This window comes from Dipodomys spectabilis, unplaced genomic scaffold (genome assembly GCF_019054845.1).
Source record: "Dipodomys spectabilis isolate Male_0828 unplaced genomic scaffold, ASM1905484v1 ptg000287l, whole genome shotgun sequence".
Classification (NCBI taxonomy): domain Eukaryota; kingdom Metazoa; phylum Chordata; class Mammalia; order Rodentia; family Heteromyidae; genus Dipodomys; species Dipodomys spectabilis.
The window spans coordinates 1,757,333-1,769,400 of NW_024870964.1; the positions used below are offsets into that span (position 1 = coordinate 1,757,333).

The following is a 12,068-nucleotide window of genomic DNA, read 5'->3' on the forward strand; positions in this document are numbered from 1 at the left end:
TTCAAGCTTGAGTACTGGCCCACTAGTACTTCAAACGCCAACCTTCCCCCAACAGGAAACCAAAAATACGTCAAAATATTTTGTAACTTGTGAAGCAAAATCCAATGAGGCAACATAGTTACTAGTTTGTTGATGGGTTGGGGGGGGAACCCCAAATTGAACATGTGTTCAAATAACATAAAGAACAAGCAATCAAGTAAAATTTCCCAGTAAAGAAACTTCCTTAGTATTCACTGGGACCCCTCACAAAGATACATTTTTCTATATTTTTTCAAAATTAGTGTTTTTTTCAGTAAGGTAATTAGTACAAACCTTTGTTATAAGTTATAGGAGTTATTGGAAGCTCCAAGTGAAGGTACAACAAAAAGCATACAATATTACAAGTTTCTATGCCTCTGTTGAGACATTAGAAACTTGTTATAGTGTGGCCTCTCGGAAACAGAAGGGGGATGCTCAGCATCACTGGTCATAAAAGAAATGCAAATCAAAACCAAAACCACATTTAGATCCCATTCACCACAGTTAGAATGTCCACTATCAAGAAAACAAATAACAAATGCTGGGGTGGATATGCCTAAATGAGAACCCTACCACACTGATGGTTCAACCACTCTGAAGGCAGTATGAAGGTTCCTCAAAAGACTAAACATAGAACTCCCTTAAGATCTAGCAATCCCACTCCACACAGTTATCCAAATGATCTCAAACTAGGGCACAATAAGCTACCAGAACAACTATGTTCATTGCAGCATTGTTTACCATAGCTAAGATATGGAGCCAACCCAGTTGCCCCTCAATAGATGAATGGATCAAGAAAATATGGTAAATTTACAGAATGTAATTTTATGCTTCTATCAGAAAGAGTGGCATAGTCCCTTTTGTAAGAAAATGAAAAGACTTGGAAGAAATCATACTAAGTTAATCAAGCCAGGCCCAAAGAAACATGAGCTCTATGATTTCCCTCACTTGCAATGAGTAGCATTGGCCTATTACTCCTGAAAGTGGATTATAGTAGCACAGAAGTTATGAATATATACATGACCATACGAAATGATGCTAATTGAAATGAATGCCAATACATAGAAACGCAGGTCTTCTTTTGTTTAGTTGTCAAGCTTGATGTTACCAATGTACTGCAGATAGTTCATTCTTCTTACTTTATGTTATTTTTCTTCTCCTAGGGTTTTATCCATGGCAATTCCCATCTGTGATTCTGGTACCCTGAATTCTGTATATTCTGTTAATGAAGCTGGGAAAGTTAAATGGATTTCTTTTTTACTATGGTTGCAACTGTCTTTTACATTTCAAGTACTTAACAAAAAGAATGTAAGCCAATCACGGCCAGTGGTACACACTTGTAACTCTAGCTGTGATCTGAGGAAAGTGGATTATAGCTAGACCAGGTTAGAAAAATCTGTGAAATTTTGATCTCCAATTAACTATTCAAAATCAAGAAGTAAAGGCTGGCTCAAGTCGTACTCGGCTACCCTTGAGTTAAAAAACTATAGGTCAGCTCCCTAAGTTCAAGCTCCATTATTCACACACACACACACACACACACACACACACACACACACACACACACACACACACACACAGTTACCCTTGAAAAAAAAGCTAAAAGTCAACTCCCTGATTTCGAGCCCAAGTATTTACACACACACACCCAAACACACACACACACACACACATACACACACAAACACATTTTATCTCAAAAATAGCCAGTGACCAGGAAACAAGCAAGATGATATTTTTCTTTGTTTTCTTTCATTTTTGTCATGTTTATTCATTTATCTCTCTTTGAGAAGTTAAAGGGGTCATTTTAAAAGAGAGACATGATGAACATGTTCAACAGTGGTATTCAATTTGTACTATATTGAAAATGACTTATGCAACTTGTTTGTGGGGAAAGACGGGAAAATGAAGAGATGAAGGGAAAGAGTAACATTATCCAAAAAAAAAATGCACTCAGGGAAGTAGAGCTGTGGCTCAATATGAGTGCTATTCTTCAGCAAAAGATCTCAGAGACAGTGCTCAGGCCCTTGGTTCAAGACTGATTACTGACTGAAACAAAAACAAATACAAAGGAAATGTAGTCATTACCACACGTATGTAACTATCTCCTCTACAGCAAAATAATGATAAGAAGAAGGAGAAGAAGAAGAAGGAGGAGGAGGAGGAGGAGGAGGAGGAGGAGGAGGAGGAGGAGGAGGAGGAGGAGGAGGAGGAGGAGGAGGAAGAGGAGGAGAAGGAGGAAGAGGAGGAGGAGGAAGAGGAGGAGGAGGAGAAGGAGGAGGTGGAAGTTAATAAAACCAAACCAGTGAGAGAGAAAAATTGAGAGAGCAAGGGAAGGGGTGATACTTCAAAAAAGAAATATATCCATACCTGACTTATATGACTATAAACTCTGTAGCACATATTTGTTATTATAATACAAAGAAAAAAACAGAAATATAGTTCTGGAGGCATAACTCAAATGGAAGATCTGACTAATAAGTATGTGATACCAAGTTCAAAACCCATTATCAATTTCCCCTTCAAAAATGGCTCTTCTCATCATGTGTGCTTTCCCTAGCTTATGAAAAGGGGTGCAAACAGTTAAAGAGAGAGCAAAATAAGCTATCTGACACAGAACTGTGCTTTTAAAGAGCAGTACTTGCTAGAACACATGTTGACTAGAACAGACGATGACTCCATGTTTTCTGAAATAAATAGACCTAGTCGAACTTGAATACAGGCTCCACTGTATACGAGATAAGGACTCAAAATTAACTAAACTCTCTGGGGCTCAAAGTCTTCATAGTTAAAGTGAGCATAACAATACAAATCTCACATTATGAGATCTGGATGTCATCAAACCTGGAGTGGGTTTTATCTTAGGTGTGTGTGAAACAGCCAAAAGCTGCTGGAAGGAGTATAAACTGGCCTGATGTTTACTATATTACTTAACAGTAAAACAGCAACTATACAGACTCATGGCTGTTTTCTCATGCTGAGAAAAGAGGATCAAGGTTCTAAGCCAGAACAGGAAAATGGATCAGACTCATCTCCATTGACCTCTAAAAAAGCTTGAGGTGGAGTTTGGTTCAAGTTGTAGAAAGCAAAAATCTCAGGAACAGTGTCCAGGCCCTGAGTTCAAACCCTAGGACCAGCACAAGCACACACGCACACACCACACACACACACACACACACACACACACACACACCACAAAAACACATACACAAACACACACAATTTTGTATGTTCCTATCACCCCACTTAACAATACTTTCCCACTTCCAAGCTCACAAGTTGTTGTTGTTTTGTTTTGTTTTCAAAGGGACTTGCTGTGTAGCTCAGGTTGCTCTTAAGCTTACAATCCTCCTGGGTGCTGTGATTACAGGCATGTCTACCATAATTGGCTTCACTCAGTAACTCTATAATATTTTTTACAAGAAATTCATTCATACTCATGAAGATATGTGGCTTAAAGCTGTTCATATTAATATTCTAATGTACAAAATGTAAATAATATAGCTGGACATGGTACTATACTACCACATGGTAATGCCAGACAGAAGTAGGTGTTGCGGAAAGCCAGATTTACACTGCAGAATCTTGTCTCCAAGGAAAGAAATTCTGTAAATATAAATCTACTCTGAGACAACCAATATGTTAAATTTATATAATGGAAAAAATAGATTATTTTAATGGAAATAAAATCTTGGCAAAAAATTTGAAAACATGTATATGTATATATATTTAAATTTGGAGAAATAAAATTTCAAGTGGTATTATCTGTATTTTTCAGTCTCTCACCTACCGATTTACTGACACATTGATTTCTGTTTAGTCTTCACAAAACACTGTTCTCTCACATAAGTACAAAAAAACTGCAAAACAGAAAGTACAAAAAGTGCATTATCGTAAATGCAAATGTAGTTTATTCCCTACCATAATAATTTGGAGAAAACATGCATTAAGTTAATGGCATTGAATACTGCTCAAGAAGGGGAGTCAAAGAAAATGTAGATTATGTGTTTGTGTGTGTGTGTTTGTTCCATGAGTAAATAATGGAGTCAGAAGTAGACCTAATATTCTTGTTTAGTCTTTTTGCTCAAAGCTGACACTCTACAATGAGAGCTACATCTCCACTTCTGGATTTTGGTTTCTCAATTGGAGAAATATCTCAGATTTTTCTGCATAGGCTGCTTTAAACCAGGATCCTCTGATTTTTACCTCTAAAGTAGCCAGGTTTTAAAATATGAGCCATAGGTGGACAGCAACTACATTAATATTTTTTGCATGTTTGAATGAATTTTAGAGTAAGACATATATGTTACTTTTGAGAATGTAGGAAAATAGTAATTAATATTTAAGAGATCATAAAACATACAAACCTGAACATAGAATTTAGCTGAGAATAGAATGGAATAAATCAAAATTACCTATGATAGTTTTCAGTCTGTGCACAGAAATGATTGCATTGTTGGAGCCCAAGGCCATCAGATAGCTGAGCCCCAGCTGGCTGCTATGCTCATGAGGCCAGCTAGTGATATTCACAAGAATGTGATGTTATTGGATGGCAGGGATCAGCTTCAAGTTCAGAGATCAATACCCATTGATCTCAAACCCTGATATTTTGAAATACATTGTACTTCCATTATCCCAGCTTTTCCTGAATTCCTAGAACCTAAAAAAAGTTTCAGCTTTACTTAGTATTTAACATTTCTTTTTTTCTCTCTCTTTTTGTCGGTCGTGGGGCTTGCACTCTGGGCCAGGGCATGATCCCTGAGTTCTTTAGCTCACAGCACCACTTTTGTGTTTTATGGTGGTTAATTTGAGATAAAAGTCCGATGAAATTTCCTGCCTGGGCTACCTTTGAACTGCGATCCTCAAAAACAGCTTCCTGAGTACCTTGGATAATAGACACGAGCCACTAGTTTAACCCATTTCTTACTCTATCCTCAAACCCGGTTAACCAGAAACCTAATCCAAATCACATTCTGATTTAACACCAAATGGCTAATGTAAGGAAAATTGTCTAGATTCTATTCAATCGTACATTTTTTTTTGGCTTCTACTTCTTATTGGAAAACTAAAATTTCCCTTAAAGCTTATCCTTCCCTAAACCTAACCGGAACAAAAATGTACCTCACACTTTAAACCAAATTTTATCTGAATGTTTAAAGTAACACAGACTGGTTGCATTCATTCTTGCCATTCATTCCTCTTAAAATATGTGGCAGTTTTACACAATGTCTTACATGTTTTTCTCATCCTAATCCGCTCTAACTGGCACACCTTGCCTAATCCTAAGCATACATATAACCGAATCATCATGTTAATAACAAGCCACTTTTTCATATTTATCCCAACTCTTGCTCAGCGTAGAGGTTTAAATTTTACTTGCATTTTGAACATAAATTTTAAGTGTTTTTCTATTTCTTGTCAGGTTTTATTGTTCATTATTTTTTAAAAATTTTATTTTGTTGAAAAGATGCTTTAAAGAGGGATTAGTTACATGTGTAATGTAAGGAGTACGTTTCTTGTTGAGCATTGTTACCCACTTCTTTCTTGTTCTCCCACTATTCCATCCCTCCCCACTTCCCTTACCCCACCCTCCCCTGGTGTAAACTTTATTTTCAACGTAGTGTCATGTGAGTATCATTGTTGCAATGGGTCATCCTGTGATGAACCTAAATTTTCTATTTCTCTAATCCTAATTCTAATTCTGTTTGGGATCCTAACCATAACCATAATAATAATGATAGCTCAATTCAAAAGTTAACAAAAAATATTTGGGTTTTTATTCATCCTATTAATTCAATGTATATCTTGAATTAATTTGCAGTTTAGCTTAAATCTTCCAAATTAGTTTATATGCGCATATATAAAGTTGTAATTTTATGTGAAAAACAGAATACCTTTGGAGGAAGGAGTAATGAGAAGGATATAGAGGGAGTATAATCAAATACGTTAAATATATTATGGAATTGGCACTTCTGACAATTAATATCTATTAACACAATAACTAAAAATTAATAAAGAACACACTGCCTTCTAGTGTTCTTTAAGAGAGCCATGATCTGTCTTCTGAAAAAAAAAAAAACAACAAACTCGTGTTAGATAAATTTGTCCATGCATAATTTATAGTTTGCCAATTAGTTAACTTAATGAATAAAAATTTATCGAATAAAATTCCTTGACAAAAAATATAAAACACTTACTTAGCAATTGTTTGAGAAAAAGTTTTTGTCATGAGTTTTAAGAAACGGAATTGCTATTTCCCTACAAAGCAATGAATTAAGTTTACTAATCTAGTATTTGTAGTAAGTTTAGAGAACATAATTGGCATGAAAAACAACTAACTATACATCTTGTTTCTAGAATGAGTGATATTTTAAACATTGTCTTTTATTGAAATAAATACTTAGGTATACATTTCAAAATAAGTGCAATTTTATCTCCTTTCAGAATAAGTACTTACCCTGCAATTAAATGCACTAGCATATTCAGGTATTTAAAAGCTAAATTTTCTATGTTTGTTATGTAGCTCTACATATTCAGAATGACATGATTTTTTTATTCATAAATGTCTAACCTCAGATTTTTGCTTCATCAATATAAATTTTCTCATGAGGTTGTAATGAGGACTACAGTAACCAGAATGATCTAAACCATTTCCTGAATTCTAAATTTTAAATAAAATCATTTTTAAGCTTTGATAATATCATTTATGGTCTCTTCAGAGAAATTAAGCTAAAACAAATGATACTTTTTAAACATTTCACTCACATTGTAAAGAATATTAACATAGGTCAAAAAGAGACTAATTATTTCAGACTCATCATATTTAGTGATCTTAGTGTGAAGAATGTAGAGAGTAGAAGGCCCTTATACTCAATAAATAGTATTGGCTAAATTAAATCATATATCTGGATTTCTTATTTGGAGGTTAATCACATAGAGACAGGAAAATAATAAAAAAATTTACTTTGGTTTCAACAGAAAAAGATATTTGTGCATGTACCACAGTTGCTTTATTAGTTTGTAGTTGAACACTGGACTTCGATTTATATCTTGGCTGTTGTTGTGAATAATGTGAATAACAATGAACTACAGATATATTTATGAGTTACCCAGAAAGAAATATTCACATGATTGGTGGGTCAGATGATATTTCAACTTAGGATTTCTTTTTTTTTTTTTTTTTTGGGTCCGGTAGTGGGGCCTGAACTCTGGGCCTGGGCGCTTTCCCTCAGCTCTTCAGCCCAAGGCTAGCGCTCTACCACTTGAGCCACAGCGCCACTTCTGGCTTTTTCCTTTTTGCTTATGTGGTGCTGAGGAATCGAACCCAGGGCCTCAAGCATGCAAGGCAAGCGCTCTACCACTGAGCCACCTTCCCAGCCGAGGATTTCTTTAGAAAACTGCATACTACTTTCTACAATGAGAACACTAACCTGTATTTTGACTAAGAGTATAGAAAATTTCCTTTTCTCCACAGTGTTGCCAGCCAACATTATTACCTTTTGAGTTTTTTTAAAGGGTAGGTTTTTACTGTGTGCAGTACCCAAGACTGGCCTTAGACTCAAATCCTTTTACTCCAACCTCCAATCACTTGGAATTACCAGCCTTTACCACCACACCTGGGTCCTTGGATATTTTTGATAAGAGTTGTAATAGTTACAAAGTAGTATTATAGTAATTTTGAATTGCATTTCTCTAATGACTTCTGCTCACAAAGCATTCAGCCAACATAGACGTTTTATTAAATACAAATTTGTAAATCCACAGGAGATTTTCAGGGCTTTTTAGAAAACATGTCTATTCAGAATTTTTGTCCATTTTTAATCAAGTTTCTTGTTAATCTCATCTTTAATCTCTCTATAGCAAATCAATAATTAATTCAAGGTAGTAGAAAGGAAAAAATTAAGCAGCTCTTAACATTTAAAATTTTTTTAATAACATGATATTGCTTAAATCATTTTCCGTTGAGGCTTGAGACTATATAACTCAATTTAGTTAGACCTTTTACAAGACTATATATAATTTATTTATTTTACTTTGTTCTTTCCAAAGGCTGCATGACTAATTTCACTTGGTTTCTTTCAGTTTCATGTAGTTCAGATTTCAAACTGAAGAATAAATGGAAGGAAGCAAACAAAAAATATATTTCCCCTAATCTGATGATGCCTCTACAAGAATGAGGAAAGTGTTGATGCCTCTAAGGACCTATGATAGAATATCAAAAAGAATTTATTCTTCCAGGTCTTCCTTATCTTTGCGATGTAACTTAAATGATGTAAAACACAATATACTGCTCAGATACTTTTATGTTCTATCAGATTTGCACATTTTCATATGGATTTCACCTCTGTCTACAACATTTCTTCATCGTTCTGTCCCTGATACTTTTACACTATCACGACATAAGATAACCAGTTTGATTTACAGCATGAGAAGTTATCCACCTGGCTTCCTTGGAAGCAGAGCATGGTCAATAGATATTACTTCTGGTTGCTCACACTACATGTAATGGTTTTTGTATTACTTATCATATTCTATTTGGTATTTAAAAAAGAATGCTGGCTAAACTCAAACTCATTCATAGGTTTATGTTAAGTGTTTCACAAGTCTTATTCTCTTAATTCTTAAGATAACATTCGCTATAATGCTAATGCTATTACCATTGTAGTGTTGGGAAAAATTGTAGTTAAAGACACTAAGTGCATGGCCCAAAGACACACACAGTGAGGAAGGAAATGAGTCAAAGTTTCCAAAAGTCTTTCAGCAATACCAAAAAGGTGGGTAAAATCTCTCCATTCTCTTACACTCTCAATTCAATATTCATTTTGTCCAAGAAATAATAGCATAGCAAATATTGCCCTTGGTGATTGTTTTCTATCACATTTTGTCTTCAACACAGAATGTGTTGGTGACATTGGGTTATCATACACAGAGCTGAGCTTACAAATTGAGGTCAGAAGACAGCCAAATTTCTTCTGTCACACAGTTCCAGTTTCATTTTTAAAAAGTACTAAAACTTTTAAATATCATCACTTACTATCTTTTAACAATTCCCAAACTGACATATACTCACTTCAAAAGACTTTCAAATTAGGAGATGATAATACAGGCCCTCATGAAGTAAATTTTCTTTTATTTTTTAAAATTGTTCTAAAAGCCTTGTGCTGGCTGGTCACACCTATAATCCTATCTACTCTGAATATTTGCTCTGGAGTCTGATTTCTGTGGATAACACTTGGGAGCCAATCAGGGCCAAAAAAAAAACTTCATGAAATTATTTTTCAAAATGTTTAATGAACTAGCAAAGAGCCAGGAATTGAGATGCAGCTTATATAGTAGCTCACCAATCTAGATAGGAAAGGCCTAGCAAGACCTTGAAGCCCTGATTTTAAACTCTGAGCACGCCAATATACATGCATGGCGTGTGTTCACATGCACGCGCGTGTTTCCTTGAGCGCTGCCTTACTAACACACACACATTTATTCAAATTACCGTCATATCAGTGTTCTGCATTAATTTCTTTGTTAACGATATTATATGGGTAAAATACAGGAAATAAACTCTTCCATCTCAGAACATTTTTATATGTTTTTTATTGTAATAATACTGTGCACAGGAGTCACATTTACAAGAACAAGGAAACTAGTACATTTCCTAACAAGCATTGTAACCTCCTCCTTTATATTTCCCATACCATCCCTTCCCTCCCACCTCCACAAGTACACTCCCCTCCCCCTTCCTTCCTCCGCCTAAATTGTAAAGTTCATTTTTCAACATAGTGTCTTGTGCATCTCATTGTTACAATGGGTCAACCTGTATCCCTATTTGAGCATTTTTTCCCTTCCCCTCCCCAAATTAGAGAAGCATACATACAAGATGTAAGTGCACCAACTTCAAATACAGAGAAAACAGGGGTTATATCGTGGGGAGAAACATACAAAAAAACAAAAAATTGACATCACACATTATAAGTACCTGAGAAACAATAGCAAGAAACAAAAAACCACTTGTGTCCCTATTTTGGGGTTCAATTTCTTTAACATCATTTTATCTGGTTATATGCACATATCTTTTGAACTGTTCTGCTTATCCCAGACATACATTTGTTATTGAAAATAAGGGAAATCATGGGACCTATGTTTCTTTGGACTTGGCTTACTTCAGTCAATAAATTTTTTTCCAAGTCTTTCCATTTCCTAACAAATTGGGCGATGTCATTCTTTCTGATGGAGGCATAGAATTCCATTGTGTAAATATACCGTATTTTCTTGATCCATTCATCTAATGGGGGCATTTGGTTTGGATTCATATCTTAGCTATCATAAATAATGTTCCAATCAACATAGTTGTGCTGGTAGTTTTAGTACGGTCTTGTTTATGATCATTTGGGTAAATCCCCAAAAGTGGGATTACTGTGTCATACGGGAGTTTTATGTAGAGTCTTTTGAGGAACCTCCATACTGCTTTCCAAAGTATTTGAACAAGTTTACACTCCCACCAAGAATGCAGTACGATTCCCTTGTGACCACACACCTTTCAGCATCTGTTGTTGTAAAAATATGGAATGCTACACAAATTTTCATGACATACTTGCACAGGGGGCATGCTAATCTTCTCTGTATTATTCCAATGTTAGTGTATGTGATGCTAAATTGAGCACAGAACATTTTATTATATAAAGTATAATTTTTATTGATTTTATTAAACTAGACAATTCAACAAAATTAAGTTCAAAGGAATTGTTGTGAAATTTTAGAATCATATATTTCTTACATAAGCACACATTTAGGAATAAAATCAAGATAGACATGCCAAAAACAAAATAATTCCAGATATTTGTAGTTCAAGAGATGTGAAGGAGGAAGAATTCAATTATTCTATACAAGGCACCTGTCAAAATGAACATTGCAGCAAGTGTTTAGGTTTGTTAAAAGTTTTAAGGTTTTAAATATGCTTAATTTTGGGATTTTGCTTGTATATGCCCAAAATAGGACCGTTTGGCAGGTATAAAACTTTTCTATAAAGTATTTAAGATTTATGGTAACAGACATTAAGTACTAAGTATGTACATTTCAGAGTTTATGGAAACTTTATTAATGAGAAGTTGCAAAGTCTTTGTGTAAAGAAGCAGAGTGAAGAGTTAAGACTTTAACTATACAGTTTCTGTTAAAACTTTAGGGATTCCTTACTTTATTTGATAGCAAGGAATAAATGATGATATAAGCCATAATGTACGCATGTATGTTACTATTCACACACATACATATACACACGTATACATGCACACATGGAGAAAGACACATAATTACAGCCAACACAAGTTTCACCAGTTGTTGAATATGCCTTAAACTGAATACTAGAAACAATATATGTTGAAGATGTATTTGTCTCTAAGAGTTCATTTACCACTCCTCTGATCTCTTAAAACTGGTAGTTTTAGAGAGATTTGACTTACAAAATGCAGTACAAGTGATAACAAGTCACTTGGAAACCTCAGTAAGTATGTCATATGGTGTCTCCCTGCTCCTCAAGGATTGCTTACTCTTGTAGACACTTTCAACCACCAATTTAGCAGGAGAATACCCTGGTAAAGAGTAAAGTTATAAGGTTTTAAATGGCATCCTTACTTGAGCTCTTTTTCCAACAACCAGCATGAATTTGTAGGCAGATGAGTGAGTCCTCAAAAAATTGGACTCTACATATATATTTAACTGACCATTGTGAAAATTCCTATGTGAGAAATGCTGACTGAGGTCTTGCTGATTTCCTGGCCAAGAAAATAAGAAAAAAAGAAAGTATTTTTAATGTTTTAAAGTTTGAGAATAATTTGTAACCTGTCAATAAATGTGTAGAACACAATTATACCAACTGACAAAAAAAAATGATGGCATTTCATTTATGTGCTCTTGGATTTGGCCAGTGATTTTAGAGGTGTCTACACAAGTAGAATCAGCATAAATCAAGCCAGCATTTTTTCATTTATGATATAAGGAAAGGTTACTGGTTGACCCATTGTAACAATGAAATATACAAGACACATTACCAGAGGATG

General features: G+C 34.9%; 1 non-coding gene across 1 annotated transcript; it reads right to left on the reverse strand.

Moving 5' to 3' along the window:
- Positions 1-10,569: 10,569 nt before the first annotated feature.
- On the reverse strand, positions 10,570-10,676 carry LOC122126658. The gene has a single exon (XR_006150991.1). It is a non-coding gene; the product is annotated as a U6 spliceosomal RNA (small nuclear RNA).
- Positions 10,677-12,068: the final 1,392 nt, after the last annotated feature.